We start from the raw sequence: 17642 nt of genomic DNA, 5'->3' as shown, positions 1-17642 counted from the left end.
AATACCGAACAGGCAACATCTCTATAAAAGACCCTTCTCAATTTGGTAGTAAAAAATATTGTTGGTCCTTTGCGAGACTGTTTCGTTTGCGTCGCACGAGCACAAGGCTTGGATTTATCATGGAACCGAATTATACGTTTCCATGATAACAGGCGAACTCGATACTTGATGATAAGACACACTTGATTTCTCGATGCCGTACGTTCAGTAAGGGTTTCTGTAGCCAGGCTAGCTGCTTTAGCTAGCAATTTACTCCTGCAAATAGCTACGAAGAGACCCCCCGTAAGCACGAATAAACGAAATACAATAAACTAGAAATACATAATCATACCTTAATGTAGGACTCGCTGTAAAAAGCGAACGAGCGAGTCAAAGCCTAGAAATTAATTCCATCGTCCATGTAGGCCACAGAACAGTAAAAATAAAGATCATGATAGTACTACTACTGTGATTAATAATAATAAATACGTAGTCTTCTTGTAGGGAAGTTCATGTCTTTAGATCATATCATAACAATCTATTTTTCTCATGTGTATGGTAATAACTGTTTGTGTTGATGTTGATAATCTTCAGAAGTCATCCATAGAACGATGTGGAACGCCTACGTTCAAGTTTTTCCATCGTTCGGACTTTTTCAAGTAAAGCAAACTCGTCGTTTTCTCCTGAAAAAAAGATTCTCACGCTGAAAATCTATAGTTAAATGACATGCTGCAAAAAACAACAATAGACGTCAATAAACCAAATCAAGATAGCGAATTATTTCTAGTAAAGTGAATAAATAATATATTATAGATAATAACAGAAGTCATCCCGCTTCACCACGTTCCAATCAACGTGGGTTAAATGCTGCCTGACACTCTTTTTTTTTTTTTTAAATATTCCTTTGCCCAGTCAGCAAGATCCGCAAAAGTATTTCCAGTTCCCTCGAAAATCAGTGACGTATCTTACGAACGAGAACTTCGTCAGACACAGTTCAGAAATGTTGATGGTCATTGGTGTGAATCTAATGAACTCTCTGTCACAACGCTGCGACTCTTCAACTTACCGGCAGAAGTCTCTGCAGGTTTAAATTGTGAAACGGAAAGCCATTACCTTAAACGTTCTTTCAGCATCATGAAATAAATTAATAAACTGTTCTCAGCCTCTATGCAATATCGAGCGTAGTATTGTGTATTGATTGAGGTAAACGACTTGTTTTGTTTGTGTTCTGACATTTAAGGACCTAACTGTTCACCACACTCTCACGAACAGCGAAAATTGAAGCAAGGTGTGATTATCCTAGCTCGCAGCGAATGCCTATTTAGATTTTTTTACGATCTGGAAATTGTAAAACTCTGATCATAGAGTTAACAAAGCTTTGCTAAGATACCTATCCACTGCTCGGTGTATACGTGGTAAATTTCATAAAGGGCATTTGTTACCAGATCGTCAAGATATTAAAAATATTTTTTACGTAGGCGAGCCTGCTTGCCGTGCTTACCTGTTGCCAGCCCGTTAACTAATTACTGCTCGGCAATGGTTTTGAACACGCAGGAAACAAATGCGTGATTAAATCTCTCCTCAGAGCTTAAAATAACGGTCACTGAAGAAAGTAAACTATTTATTCTATATACTACCTAGTCCTCCAATTTAGGGTAACAAAACGTACGTTAAGAATACGTTAAGATCTATACGTCACTGATGCAAGTAGTACTGCGATGATAATCTATTTTTCGAAATATCTTCATAGGTGAACATGATATTATGAAGCATAATTGACCAGAGGTATATAGTGAATGATGTCAAAAGCGCTTGTTGAAGTAAACCTAAGACTGCTGCTGGTATTACTATTCGTATATTTATTTCGAAATTCTGCTGAGGTTGGCGTTAGATCGCTAAAAATGCAAGCACGTTCCAGTGGAAAGTACTACATTTTTTTTGGAAGAACCGCTATTAGAGAAAGATCCCTTACATGGCAGACAGTGGGTAAGGGCATTTCTCCGTTGGCAAGCAATAACCGGTAATAAAGCTATTCCCTGAGTATGTTTCAGCCTACCTCATACTGTTAGCTAGACGGTTAACACCAGGCCGATGATTGTAGTGATGACTCTGCTGCTTTTAATCAAACGCTAGCTGCAGGAGAACGGTAAAGACACACAGTTTGTCTTTATCGTTTCCTTGACGCATCCTGCATGATGCGTGGCATATTCGCTCATACGAGCTGCGCTTTGTGAGGGATGTTAGACACTACATTTGTTCATTATATCATTTCTTCTACGTTCTTGATCACCGATAGATTATCTCAAGATAACTTCGGCGACACCACCCTATTGATCACATCGATATAAAGGCAACACATCGCCCGTTATCAAGATATAAGATCTGCTCAAAAAGAAATGCTTCTTATACGTATTATGTAGGCATGAGAATATTTACAGTGAAATGTTTTGCGTGACAGCTATCGTCGCTTGTGACTGCATAATACCGTTCGTTGTTTTTATCATAAAATGCTTTTTACTTAATTGAAATAAGTAAGATTCGTCCCCCGCAGCCCCACACGTACAGTGCAGCCAATAGTGGGGAACGTCTTGTTTGTTTAATCTATTCTAGCTAAAGGAAATAGAGAGACTTTGTATCGCTCCTCAATTATATGACATTAACACAGACGATTCTGAAAAGAAAACTACTAATTCTATTAAGTTGTCTTTCAAAGTTACATACTCAGGTTAATATGGGGCGTGTCGGATCATTTGAAAGTTGAGATTCCACAATGGTAGACGTGCTAGAATTACAGAATGCCTTTATTTAGATCTAAAGATAGACAGAGCGCCTTGAAGAGTAAATATATTGTCGTAAGAGTTCACTATATCTTATAGGGCCCCTAAAAAGATGCACGTTGTTTGTGGCCTGTCGCTTTGCCTTTGGAAATTCTGATGTAAAAGATACTTTTCGTAATGTTAAGGAAACGGCTAATAAACTTAATGCCAAGTGGGGCACAACGACCGCACTCGAAGAACCACGATATTGTCAAGGAAATAAGCCATTTGAAGGCAGCTGGCTACGTGGTAACGTACGTGGTAACGATTATTTTTCGTAGCCAGCCGTAAAAGCAAGGGATCGATTTGATCGCGGTTCTTTCTGCCAAACTATGCAGAGGTATAACAAACTATCTCTAACGCTGGTTGATTGCAGGCGATAAAAGGTCGACCATATACCACAAATGTGTACGTAAAATAAAAAAAAAGTGTGATTTAAAATCTGAGCCCAGATTGATAGATACTAAAAAAAGTGTTCGATCGAATGAGAAAGAGATCTTGTATTGTGAGATAGATGCTGCTGCCTGGCAAAACCATCGATTGGCATTTCTACTACCAACGACTAACAAGCCCTTCATTAAAATCAACCGTAACCAATGCATCGTCATTTACCGTGACAACTTTAGGTCACATGCATATTTAGCTATTCGGAAAAAATCGAAGAACTTTGATGGGCTAGATTTTAGCGCATCCGCCGTATAGCCCAAATCTTCCATCATCAGACTCTCTCTCTCTCTCTCTCTCCTGGTTTCTGCAGAGCTCCCCTTATGGTGTTTGGTTAGTTTTAATGGAAGGTTGCCAGGAACCACAGATGTTCCACAATGACGGACTTACGCCGCTATTAGAAGACAGACAGAAGGTCATCAATGAAAATATTTAGTAATATTTGAAAACAAAAAAAAAAATCCATTTGCTTAAACTTTAGTTTAAAACGGTCAATATTGTATTGACCTATTAATCATTTGTATAATAGCCATTTTCCGCAAAGAACAACAATCTCTTGTATTTTCCTTATGAATTAACAGATTTTAGAATAGCGTTCACGTTCTTAGCTTGGGTGTAAGATCGTTATCACGAAACAATAGGCCGCTATTAATGTAACAATTTCGAAACGCTTGCTTAAAATGAGCATTCCGTGCCAACAATAATTAGTACTAGAAAATTCTCAACGGCAGGTTATTCAATCTCGAGCTAAATTTTCTGTATGTAACATTACCAATACCCCATAAGTACCAGAAACGGAATTCGTTCATGTTATTTCATTAGTTCTTTGTTTATTATCAAAATCGGTAATATTTTGAACGTTCAATATTTCCCATATTCTCCTTTTTGCACGCACTCCACCCCTAGAGATTAGCCTAACCTCTTGAACAAGACCTCTCTGTACGCTACATGAGACGGAAAAATAGCTGGGCCAAACTGACGCTTTTGATAAAGCGTTTGCGCTTTCGGTATACTGCCCGCTCTTTTTTTTTTTTTAGCTCGAATACCTCTTTTATTACGTAGTAGGCCAGTCTTATGTCTATATAACAGATGGAACACTAAGATTAATATGTATTACATAGGCTTGGTTCTGATATGCATATATTGGTAGCGTTATCTGTATTCTTTTGTAGCATAAATCACATGGACGAATCGTTTGCCCCCAAACAGTGATGTTGGGTATAATACACAGATTTTACTAATCAATCTAGTCCGTGAAACATAGGCCATGTCCTACTATAACTAGAGTAGGTAGATAAAGGCTGGCTTTCTCACTGCGTCCTTAAAGCGGTTACATGGTTTCACTAGCCCTTGTCTTTTTGGACTTGGCCGTTTTTTTTGCGCCCTCAACTCACATCTTTGTTATCCTTGCGTATAGAGAATTATCCGATCGGCCGGTAGATCGGTAGTTGTGTCGCGAGAAGACTTATCATGCAATGACGTTGCAAGGGAACGTGAACAGGCACGTGAACCCTCATAAAACAGTCACACTGCTTCCAGATAAGTCTAACACATTCTTATTCAAAGCTGACCCAGAATATACATTTTACATGTATGTCTGGCCTAATGAAAATTCCACGATATTCTGACCCGTTCCAGTTGGTATTCGGTTTTGTAAAAACAGTATCAAAATAGAGCTAATGCTATAGTTAGTGTATTTCGCCAGATGACTCGAATCTGCCGGGGTTCCATTATTTGCTTTTTTTTCTAAATGTCCAAATAAATTGGACTTACCCTTGCCAGAGGCTTCTATATTCCTGGTTTTTCATAGAAACGCTTGTATTTCTATAGTATTAGGGTAAACTAATTAAAAACAAATGGTTGTTATGAATCGTACATTGATTGATGAGTTTCTCAAGAAAAATAAATTTCTGAGAGGCGGAATATGCTTCGTTGCCCCTCACCTTTCTCGTAAAAAGCGTTCCAACTCGATACCTCGCTTTTACGTCACAAACACCAGTAATTCTGAGTTCTGTGACGTGTGACGCATTTCCACGCAACTTTGATTAGCGCTTCCTTGCTCAAAAAATGAATCGTCACCGTTTGGGCAGGCGACTCCTTCAGTTCCCCACGCTGCATGACGGTATGTATAAGCAAATCATTTCTGGGGCTTTCCATTTTATGTGATATTAGACATTGTAGAGTCGAGGAGATGGAAGTGCTAGTGATTAAAACTAAAACAGGGGCAACTGTAGACAGACGACAAATGCCAGTAACTTTTATTGTACAGAATAGCATTGTACCACTGCTCTAAGATTAGAAAAAAGGAAAAAGTCAGTCGTACATCATTCTAAAATTTCTTTCAAATAAGCTGCACTACAATGTCCATAATCCATATTGTTCGAGATGTTTGAGAATGTTACACAATACAAATTATTTAGACATGTTTGTACGTTATTATCGCGTGAGTACCTCTAGTGATTGACTGATATTTAGAAAATCCTCTGCCTTTCAGAAGATTGATTGCAAAAAGGCAGTTAAAGGTACAAATATTTAGGAGAAAAAAGAAATTGTTGGATAGCCTGATTTTTATTATATGACATCTAAAAAGACCTCCATATTTTTTAGTTGTTTTTTGTTGGGCATATTTGAAGATTTTTTGGACCACTTCAACAGAAGAAATAGAGAAGAAATTACTTGAATTCAAACATGCTATCAGAAATGTAACTATTTTTTTTTATCTATTATTATTATTACTTATCTATCTTATTTTAATGCAATACATCAGTCAGTAACGATATATATATATATATATATATATCGTTACTGACTGATGTATATATATATATACCGTTATATCTACGTACAGCTACGAAATTATATAAGCACCTACTTATAATTTATTTCGACCACACACCAGATTTACTACCGCGTTACGAAGTCGGCACAATATGATTTTAACCATAAATTAATAAATGGTCAATCCGGACGAATCTCCATCAGGTCGTACGAGACGAAATTTTATATTAGGTTGTCCTACGAGCGAACTGGATCATATTTGGCTTTTCGCGCCCAGTCGCAATGCAAAGAATTGAACGCAGCTAAATGCTTAAAATAGAACTTGAGCATCGCAGTTTCTTACTTCTCCCTTTGTACATTACTATCTACAATCCGGTCAGAAAATAGTTTTTAAAAAACGGATTTAGATACCGTAGGAAGCGTTGTAATACCGGATCTTGTCCAGACAGAAGGCTTTGGAGGCAGGTACGAACCCAAAAGCGACGATGTTCAACACAATAAGCGCATCACGCGTCTAAAGGCTGATTAGAGTCATCACCAACACAAGTATTATCACAAGTAGTAGTTGGCGAGGGCGCCAGGGTAACGCTCTAAACATACAGAGATAGAAACGTAACACTGTAAAGTGTCCAACGTAAAGCGGAAACGACAGATCAAACGGTCCAGACGGTTGCGGGCGGAACTGACACTTGAGTGTCCGTTTTCGCAAATTAAATAGAAAGTGAAATCTGTTGTAGGCCAAAGTATCGAACTCTATGAACCATATGGGGCTTAAGGAACGCAAGTGTGGGGATACGCATTTGTTGACTTCAGAGCAGACGATAAAGCCACAATTTGCACTGGTACTAAGATCCAGTACAATCGGACAACTTCTATCTGACTCGTGTCTAAGTCAAATCTAGCAAGGGTATTTTGTCTACTGGCAGAAGTTTGTAATCGTCTGCTTTCATTCTGGTAACTCTGGCGCTATAAAATAGTTAACCGCCTTAAGACTGTGGTAAGCAATCGACTGATGACTTACCCCGTCCCAGAGGCGCATGTAGATGAAGTTAGTCGGGCTGGGCTTCTAATAGAACTCTGTGAATGGTCAATAGCATTGGTCAACATTAACTACAAATGCACGGACCGAAAAGGACCTCGCTAGCTATGACAGATTTCTTTATCGTTCTTTGACGTCGATCTTGCAAGATGCAGTATCGGCAATCCGTTCGGGAAAAATCGTGGACAATATTTGTCGACGATAAACGTTGGGATATTGTACGGCTTACTTGGGCAGATATCTTCCCTTTTGCGTGAACCATTCTTCTGTCATCCGCCTCGATTTCGATTATTCTTGCAACATTCTCCTTGTCTTTTTTATTGCGCCTCAGAAAAACAGAATATGTTGAACGCCTAAGTTAAGATGGGCCAAGAGGCTGTTTGTAGCAATGGTTCTATCGGTGTGGCCGCCGTGTGCTGCCATCCTCATCGTCGCTGCCCGACGCACGATGCTTTTCAAGCCGGCATCTTTTTCGGCCAGACCCTATACGGTCATTGCGTCGTTCGGCAGAAGCGCCTAGTAGAATAGGGCCAATATTTGTACATCCTTTGACGATTCTATTGGCGTTATTACTATTCGCCCTTTGTGATATCATCATAGTGAAAGCAATAAAAGTTATCGACCGGCGACGCTCGATAAGCCCTGCAAGAATTGCCCTCGTTTTCTAACCTTGTTTAATATAATTAAGCGTCACAGAAAAACAGAAAGGGTGGTAATTTACAGTTGTCATTCCTTCTATACAAATCATCGTGTATTAATTATACGTGCTTGTAATCACGTTACGTGCATCGTTAATTGCATCAATTAATAAATGAATTGGTGAATGAATGCTAAGTTAGGATACGTTTTGAAGTTACGAGTATAGATTTCCTACTTACGACAACTATGCAGAAAACTGGTCATGCAGTTTTTATTATTAACTTAATAGACTCATCTTATCTAATTTAAGCCAGTATCACATAATAGAACGGCTATCTTAATCTTAAGCTAACCTATAGCAGTTGTCTGACTGCCTGTTAGCCTTATATATGTTTAACCTTGAGGTCTAGTTGTAGGCTTCTACTTGAAAATGGAAATTAAATGTTGTATCAGTCATTTTTAGCGTATAATATTTTTTAATTTTCAAATTAAAGCGACGCAGATCAGAAATAAAAGGGTCGAATGTATGATTCTTTGGCAGTGACTGATCGCACATTTTGGAAGTGGGTTGTTGGCCTCAGGTAAGGAGCTTCTGGACCTTATATCCATTGGACCTGCAACAGCCAGCACAATTAGAACAACAATGCTTGTGGATGATATTCTAGTTGCTTTTAGTAAAAAAAAAAATTACAAAAGGGTTTCTAGTTTATGGATATTATCTTACGAAATGCACATAGAGTCTTAATAAAAAAATTAGCTCTAACTAGTTGCTTAATTTATATGGAACTGCTTCTCGTATTAAGTCTATCTGACAGTAAATCGTTAACAAGAATTCTACAGTAATATTTTACATAAGGAATAAGTTACGTTGACACAAGGCCTATGCTCTATACATATGAGGGCTTTTTTCAACTTGCAAGTCATAAGGGGTCACCTGGCAGCTTCATCAGCTCAAGCTCAAGTTCAACCAATCCAATTACTTGGACGATAAGCAGAACACCTTCAAAGATGTTTCGGCTACCCGCGGATTCGTACTCGATCCGATAGAGGCTACATTACGGGCAAAGCCACAATGCCTCCGGGGGAGATGGGGGGCGTATTCCATTTTAGCGTTAGATGTGAATTATTATAAATATGAAAAAGCGCGACAGTGGCATAAAATACAGTCGTAGCTCAATCAAATAGATTCTAATTAATTTAATTAAATAGCTTCAACTTTTAAGGCCGCTCGCGTAGCACCATAGGGAGATATCTTTGAACATATTTTAGCCTATAAAAATTCAATTATTTTACTGTCGACAATAATTTTTCTGTGCGATTTTCTGTACAAAATAGAAATACGAGGTGATTTTTTTTAACGATCGCAGGCGCCATAGCGTGGTGTGAGCGGATTTCGTCCCGTATGTTGTTTATAACTGCGCCATTCTAGCTCACACGCTCCATCTTAGGCGACTGTTGCCGGCGCTAAACAACCAAGTAATGACGTCACAGTGATCTTAACCATTTTGAAAATTTTCCAATGATTTTTCCTTTTCCCGTACGTAAAATGTCGAAATTAACTATTTTGTGTTTTCCAGCTTGCAGTCATCAGTTGTGTAGCCGGCTTAGACTCTGGTTAAATGCTCGAATGAAACAAGCCCGGTTTGGTGACGGCCCAGGAGTCGAATCAATAATTTAGACGACTTTTTTAATGCCGTTAAAAATCGGCCGAAAATTGAGCCGATTTACATACCTTCCCCAGAAATCTGCCGACGGCCAACTCTGTTTACGTACGTTCCGAATACAGGGTCGTCCGTGTACATTGAGAAGGTTCGTAGCCTTGTTGTAGAAATGTTAGATATATTCATCGAGATGAATCCGAAGTTCGTTAAGTCCGCCAATAGGCTGTCGAAGTGACTACACAACAGTACCGGTAACTGGAGCAGGGTATTTGCGATCAGAGAATTGTACGCGACCTATAGTTTTCGTTAACCTAGGTCTATGAATCAATAAGCAATTAGCGCAAGACAGGCGCGGGACGAAGCTTGCGAGTCTGTCTAGCGAATCATCCACGTTTCATATAAACATTGTATAAAGAACAATTACATATTGTATATGTATGTTATATTTCAGTAGCAGGCAGCGTTTCAAATCCAGTTGAAGTGCGAAACCAGCGGATAAAAAGACAGTATTTTGGATCCGCAACGTGATTAACAAAGTCGTTAAGTGGTCGAATACCCCCGTTGGTCCCCGTTGAATCCCCCCGAATGGCCCCCGAATGGCCCCCGAATGGCCCCGTTGAATAGACGCGGACCCTCCACTTGCCTGATGTGTCTGTTTAGCAGACGTACGCTTTGTCTACACATAGGCATAGTTTAAATACTGAAGGTACGTGAAACGTTTTGATTATAGTTCTGCTATTGAGTGTAATGGCACTCATCAAGTAACTTCTGTCGCCATCGCGCCGTGAAAGGCGTGTCGGTCTGCCCTCGTGGTCAACGGCGAAGAATAGTAGGGGGCGCATAAGTCGCTGACTAATATCCAGATGGGTGGAGCAGTAAACGTTCGGCCTTTTAGGCGATTGAGTCAGTGATACGGCTGTTCGAATATGTCCAAGGAATGTAATTGGCCCCAAAGTAGCTGTTCGAAGGTATGTCAAGTCAGAGCTCATGCTTTATGTTGCAAGGCTGCATCGGGCCACCATCGATCACCGTCTCGGTTTCCTTAAAATCAACCGTATTGCTATTGAAAATTGCTGGCACTAAATGAACAGAGGACTAGTTCTACGAATGAATCGCGATTGGAGTATCCATAACATCTTTCTAGTTGAAATAATTCTTCCAGGAAAGTGCCACGCATATAATTAAACAGAGTTATCTCCGTGTCATGATTGTACATAGGCTCAGCTCGTTAGGCACCTCTGTTATTACAATTAAATTGTAAAAAATTAAAAAAGAAAACCGAGAGAACAACAAGTGATCTGAACGGATCGTTTCTTTGTCCCCTCTAGTCGAGCTGCCGCACTACTCTACATCGTTATAAGTGTATCAGTATGTATAAAAAGTTGACAGACAGCTGCTGGTAATATTCTTCCAGCAAGAAGCTAGCAGTTAGCAAAGTGCTGGATTTTAATCCTGGTCTGAAACGCGCTTGTCTTAATTCTATATATATCTTTGTTCCGATTGTTCTACGTTTGCGGTTTTCAACTGCCACTTTCGACATCTTGACGAAATAGAGCATATTATTTATTATTGCAATTACTCGAATTGGGTGAGATTTATAATTTACCTATGAGTATTCTAAATGTGTATGCACCAATATGTCTGGGACAAGTGGTTAAGCTTTGATGGTAATCGGTACATAAACAATTGTGAATCGTCCCGGAAAAGAGGCCGCTTAGTCGGACGCTAAGATCAATCTGCCCTCGTAGGGTTTTTTTTTCAGCAGTCACAAAGATACTCGCAACCTTCAGCCACCCAAAAACGTAACACCTCCAGCGATTCCAATATACTGAATCAATTCTATCAAGCAGTTTAAAAAGGAGCGCTGTCTTGCCCACTGCCCAACATCTGCTGATTAGCCCTCTGACCCTAAACTGACGAATCGTAGATATGATGCCCCGTGACACGGTTTCTATTTACGATTACTATTACGAAGTAAAGAAGGTACATGAAAACTATAGTAAAGTTTAGATCTTTTTTTTTTTTATTTACATAATTTGTGTAGCTATAAAACTATATATAAGTTAAAAAGGTGACGGAAAATGTAAAGGAAAGGTGATATGAATACTTTGACGACGCTAGGAAGTGGCCGAGCACTTACTAGGTACAAAGATTGCATGTATATTTAGCTCGAACGATAGATTATAAGGGTCTGAAATCACTTCCTTAGAAAAGTCACGAGTTTATGCCTAAATACGGCAAATAGCAAAACTAGGTATACCAATTAACGTACTTTTGAGAGTGCAGAGTCGTTCCCTATGATGATCGCATTAAGTGAAGAAAAAATAAAAACAAAATACACCACAGGTCACTTAACCTACAGAAAGTTTAAAACTGCTAGAAAAACAAAAGTGGCTAGTTGACGCAAAATAAGAGTGTCATATGGCAAATGAGCCACAAGGGGAAAAGGAAATTTACAATAAACATATGTTCGTTGTAATAATCTAGTAATATTCACGGTATATAATTCGCTCGTTCGTACAGGTAGTGTTCTATGGTAGTGGAACATCTGATTTTTCTATGCGAAGCGTATGCTTAAGGCACTTTTACAAAAACGAGAAAAAAAAACTGTGAGATTATTGATTTTTATGTTCTTTCTCCGGGTTGTCGTATGCTGTTAGAATTAAGGACATTTCGCTATCGTTACCAAATAACTAAAGGGAAGAAAAAACGCCATACAAAAAAATAGAGACTTAATCCAGAGGGCGAAAGATAATACGTTGAAGACACTCAAGGAAATTACAAGAAGGTATTGGGAAGCGAAACGAATGGCACGTTCAAGCTACAACGAAAATAGCGTTTTTAATAACTTGCAAAATTGTCATTAATCAGATATAAATACATGACAGTTGTACCAATATCTGACCAGTAAACAGTTATATTAATAACAATAAATATAACGGCATTGTTTTTTAAACATTTTTAGGGGATTGCTTAGAATTCGAAATGTTCAGACGTACTCGCGTACCACTAGAGAAACTAATTTATTTTTATATTTTTTCTTATTTTAGAAGTATATAATGTGTTAAATTAATTTTATATAAGTGAGATTATAATTGAGACTCAGCTAGATGTCCAAGACTTGTCTGACCTCTCTTTTTCGCTACTGCAATGTCAGAGGTATTTTTTATCGAAGCAATTTCTAGTGTTACTGCGCTTATCGTACTTAGCTGGGTCTCTAGCAAAACAGGCCCCTGTTTTCTCAAACAGAGTCCGGTGTTTTTAGAGCAAAATAAGCAAGGCCATCCGGTCTTCCACCATTGGTTAAACCAGGGCATTTGAGCTCCGAGATGGCCGGTGTTGGTCTTCTCCCTGATGCTACTTTGTTGATTGCTCTTATTCTGATGTGCTTTGCTTGCCTTTCCGGACGTTCGGTGCAACTGCATGGATTCATCCGCGTCAGCTGAGCGCTCAGCGGTTTAAGACTTCGTAGAGCACGTACGACCTCATCCAGCGACGATAGTAATAGATAAAGCAAAACAGCTCGCTCACGATGAGCCCAACAACTCTATAGATTTCACAGGAAGTCTTAGCACTGATATATCAGTCCAACGTACAAAATATCAACAAGCGGTTCTGGATCCGGCCTATTCCGATATAGACAGATGTTCTGGGTTTATTGAAAATCTGTTCGAACCCATCTAAGCTAAGGGTAAAAAAAAACACTACTAATTTCGCCATCACGACAGCAGACCCGGTTTCACTCGGAAATGTCTATCGTGTCGACCATACCTTACCGAAGACACTCATTGATCTTACTTGCTACGTATCATGTATATCAATGACAGAGCTAGAACTCGCTAGAGCAGCAAAAATAATCGTTACAGCTCGCCTTTTTCAGTAAATACCTGCATATGACACCAACATGCCGCAGAATAGGGTGACATGAGGCTTTCTTTAACGGGCAGTCAAGTGAAGCGTTCACAATAGTAGAAGGCAACCCGCTCAGAATATCGTGGTTGTATCTCATATGATTTAAAATTTACTAGAATATTTATACTCGCTAAATAGCTCAGGAACAATCTAATGCAATTTCGGCCTATGTGTATTTCGCTACTAAAACTTTTATTTTAAACTTTAAAACGTTTATATAATTCATTAGATATCAGCTATGTCTACGTGGGCTTTAAATTTGTAAAGCGGTCAAAAGGTCGTCTGTTTAATTCGTGCAATTAACTCTTCAGTGTGCGCCGAACGTCACAGACCACCGAAAGAACTTCTAGTTAACATACGACTGCCCACAACAAAAGTGTCAGCCGATTTAAGTTGTAATCCACAAATACTGATTCGTCTTCAAGGAGATGGACAGACCGCTACACGTTTACTTACGTGCAAGGCTTTACCCACCGGCTTCGTAGGGTTTTATATCAACTTACCTGAAGCTGTTTTTGATCACTCATGTGATGTATCGAGTCCGGTATCACCGTTCCATAGACATTCCAGTAGATGACTAGCTTCCAGCACCTAAAAATGTCCGTGTGTCTATGCCGGAACATTATTCGAACCTACACCTACACTGCGGTGTGATATCTCGCGCTTTCGTGAACGATACGATGACAAGAGTTTTTTTTACAAACGTTCCATATTCACGAGTCGACAGGACCATTAGCATTGAGCAAAAATATATTGTTTCCTTTTAATTCTTCTTTGATCAGGAGGATTGTCCAACATCAATATTTCTAGTTAGTGCACGCTGGCCGTATTACGCAGACGCGATTTTAAGAAACCCATATTATTGACATTCTAAATAAACCACCAGTATTTCCCGGCCTAACACTATATTACCTGTAGGCGTTCCGATCCTTGACAAAACCTGTCTTTCTTTGCTGATTGTTATGTGAAGTATTTCGTATAGCTCACAAATGAATATCGATAATTTTATGTTACGTACTGTATAATCTACCGCGCCTTCAAGCCATTCTAGGTTAGAGACGACGGAAACGTCCAGGACATAACTACAAAGAATACCCGTCATGCAACGTAGATCTCTTATCATTCCCTAATCAGCTGTATGATATAGATCTCATAAATTCGAGGCTGCAATGAGTTGTATTAGAGGATGCTTTACAATGTAGCCTCCTCTAGCATTTTTCCTGCCAGTGCTCACTAGTTACTCAGTATTTACTTTGCAGTGACCATCAGCAAGTTGGCACTTTTCAATTTGGAACTAGAGCTAGTAATAGGGCAACGGAGCTCGCATGTAGACTGGAAGTCGACTGCAAGAACAGCTGGAAAGCAGTGCGACTTTATGTTTCTCCAATATGGAAAAGGCCTAGCTTGAGTACAGGCGATGCTTTTCAATTTAAGCGAAGGCCCGCTATTATTAAAGGGAAATCTGTAAAAAATGTGCAGTTCGTTCTAATGTTAATTCCTACTTAGTCGGATCTTATCACGCAACGTCCAGCCTACGCTTACTAATCATCAAAGAGTTAATTGTAGATCGAAAAAGGTGCATAATTGCGTGTTTACAGTTAACAGATTCGTTAACCCCAAATAGGTTGAATGAACGTGTCTTCCTGGGTTACGTCACGCGGAAGAACCGCAATTATGTAAAACTCTGCGAAATCCCGAAACTAAATAGCGTATTGATGAGGCCAATGGATCATTAAAATGGATAAACAGAAAGAAAAACATCCGGTAGAAAAATTTTTCGAACAGTCCCGGCCGAAAGAGGTTTTTATGCAAAGCCATGCCTGTGTCCGCCTTGCACGTGCCGCAACGTTACGTTCCGTAAATAAAGCCGTTTAGTAATTTTTTTCAACATAGCATGTTTTCGATCCGTACCGAGCCAGTAAATTTTATGCCGGATGATAAGGTCAAAAGGAACAATAGGATCAGGCATTTTTTTTTAAATAGTGCCGTTCAAAAGGCTCATTAGCCCCCTCCTGAACTGCAGGTTTGAGCGGCAATTTTGGATTTTTATTTTGACGCATAAAGCGAAAACAAGTTTACCGCATGCCATTCCTGCAGGGAACAAGAAAATATTACATTGCTATTGTTTTTCCCGCCAAAATGTTTGCTACGATCGCCCGAGGAAATGCCGCTATATCTTAATGAAAGGACTTGACAAGAAGCAGATGCAAACTGAAAACAAAATGTAAGAGTCAGCTTTTATTAGCAAGTGTTATGGTCGGTCAAAAAAGGAATGCAATTTTGGTACACGGCTCGATATTAAATTCCCGGAAGAAGGACGGCATGGATAACAGCACACAATGACAGGCCAAACGGCCCACAGCAACCAAGAATCAAGCTGCTTCCACCCATAGCTTTTTGCAATGGCGAGACGGATACCGATATGAATATCCCTTGTTTATAGTATTATTTCAGGTGGCTGGTACTCAGAGCAGAAATGCGTTCAGCTATGCTCTCTCACCCGTCTCACTCATAAGGTAAATTACTTAAGTGCTAAGTATACAAGCATATGTTACGTATAAATATCTCCGACAGTTGAAGCGGGTACGTTTTTTTTAATGTATGTATAGAACTGGAGCTTGCCATGACAATGAAAGGGAATGATGCGATTAAGACTGTTCAAATATGACACTGACTAAGGTTCTAGGCATTACTGAGATACGGTTTCGACTGGAACCTAGGACTACTCAGATCCATCGTTCAATCATAAATAGGTTAAAATCTTTCCAGCTGTAGGTACTTTATTTTGTTAATGGCAGCCTTATACTGATATATACGGATAATTAAACTGTAGTGGTACATAATTTCCACTTATGAGAACACACGGCCTGTAGTTGAAAGCGGCGACCCTACCGGCTAAATTACCTGACGTGTCTGACCACATGAATGAACACGAGTCCTTATGTGTATTTTTGTCACCTAAGACTACACCTTGCGTATTAATAAAGAGCGGTTTAGGGTACCCATAAAAAAAAAAATACATTACTATGTAAAAACTCTTTTCTCAAGCTCGTGATCTGTTGCGATTATCACATATTTTTTTTTCTCTAAAAAAATTACGCGAAATGATCGAAAAATCGCAGGTTAAGTATGTCCTGTCAGCTATTTATATATTCACCTCTGACTTTAAAAACATGGGTAAACTGCGCTACGCATCTTATATCTAGATATCTCCCACAAAAATGAGGCATTCGCACAAGTAACACCCATATGTTTCAGTTTTTCATCACAGGTGATGGTAGGGGATCAATATAATTATCCACATGGTAATACTTTCGTATCAGTTAGAACTACTGAATACAATTCTAGACGCGACCTGCATAGCAGCACATAAAGCACTCCTGGGGGTTCTAGTCCCCGCTCCACGACGATGCCGCACGTAAATCTCGAAACACAGATGGGCTCTAGCTAGCGGCGTTCATGTGTTTTGCACCCAAGGGTGACGTTTTGTTGAAAGTTAGGCCGCTTGAAATGCGCGGCCTTTTGGAGCAAACTCTATGCGTTACCATCTAACACTGTCCCTTTGCAGGAGATTGTATGTTAACTTCTTCTTCCAAAGAAACTTCAGAATTATAAAGTTTATTAGTAAAGTTCCGAAAAAGCTACTCAGCACTATCGCGCTAGATAATGGCAAGCTATAACAGAACTTAATTTTATGAACAGATAAATATAACGAGTTCCATATTCGGAGCTGCGTTAACAAATCATCTATACAGTTAGAGAAAAGCATGTGAAACGGACTGCAAGACTAAAATATAGGCAATATATACAACCTTTTTGAATTCTGGTCAGTAACAGCCATGAGTGACTATTTCGTTAACGACATCAGCTGTTTTCAGTCATCCCATATTAGCCTTCTATAAAAAAAAATTACAGTTATATATCAATTAAACTACATAAGTTAGCTTTGTGTAAAATGTGTCCTTGAATCAAAGTAAAAACCTGTGCAACAGAGACCTTTCTAATGAACGGCTAGTGTCATGAAATTGTTGAAGTCAGATTTCCTCCTCATGTATAAAAGGGCAAAACGCGCCAAAAATGACGAAGAAACCTGGGGCTACCCTATGGATGCAGCATCAAATGGTTCAGAAGATATGAACTAGAATAAGAAAAAATATCCTTGCAGCCAGAGAAAGACGTTGCAAAAAGCCGCAAACCTATTGATATGCAACGAAAATGATTAGAGAGGAACACAGATATATAACTGAACCTAGATAGCAGGTGGGAAAACACATCCAACAACATTGGAGAAACGCATGTAGAGGCTGTGTGCGATGGAAGCTCAATGAGGCTCGTCGAAATACGAGTGGTACCCTCAAATAGTACGGTAATTGA

The sequence above is a fragment of the Varroa jacobsoni genome, unplaced genomic scaffold, assembly GCF_002532875.2.
Source record: "Varroa jacobsoni isolate VJ856 unplaced genomic scaffold, vjacob_1.0 scaffold_732, whole genome shotgun sequence".
Classification (NCBI taxonomy): domain Eukaryota; kingdom Metazoa; phylum Arthropoda; class Arachnida; order Mesostigmata; family Varroidae; genus Varroa; species Varroa jacobsoni.
The sequence above is the reverse complement of the archived record's forward strand: the minus strand, read 5'-3'. Positions refer to the sequence as shown.